Source organism: Octopus bimaculoides, chromosome 10, assembly GCF_001194135.2.
Source record: "Octopus bimaculoides isolate UCB-OBI-ISO-001 chromosome 10, ASM119413v2, whole genome shotgun sequence".
Taxonomy (NCBI): Eukaryota; Metazoa; Mollusca; class Cephalopoda; order Octopoda; family Octopodidae; genus Octopus; species Octopus bimaculoides.
In genome coordinates, this window is record NC_068990.1 from 79,427,160 (window position 1) to 79,427,533 (window position 374).

Genomic DNA, 374 nt, shown 5'->3' on the forward strand with positions numbered 1-374 from the left:
GGGAGATGACAAAAAAAGAAGAGACGGGGAAGTAGCAGGCAAGAATAATAGAAAGATGGAGGGGAAAGGGAGGGGAGAAGTGTGAGAGAGAGAGAAAGAGAAGGAAGGAGGGATAAGGGAGAAGAGACAAGGGCGCAAGAGAGAAAGAAAGAGAGAGAGGGACAGATACAATCAGAAGTACTGTGTGTGTGTGTGGTATGAGATTATCACATGAGAGACGAGAGCAGTAAGCACTTGGTTGATAGAGGTTAGAGTAAGGATATAACATAAAAGAATGGAGAGTTTGTACAACAAAGCGTTTGGTGAAATTGCGTCTTAGTTTCGTCATTCACTCATCAGAGGCTGTTTTTGCACCTGACGAGTGAATTACGAAA

General features: G+C 43.3%; 1 protein-coding gene across 1 annotated transcript in view; it reads right to left on the reverse strand.

Annotated features, from left to right (window-relative positions):
• LOC106883344 (T-box transcription factor T homolog 1) overlaps positions 1–374 on the reverse strand; it is a 75,081-nt gene that overhangs the window by 11,499 nt on the left and 63,208 nt on the right. The gene's annotated exons all lie outside the window — the stretch shown is intronic.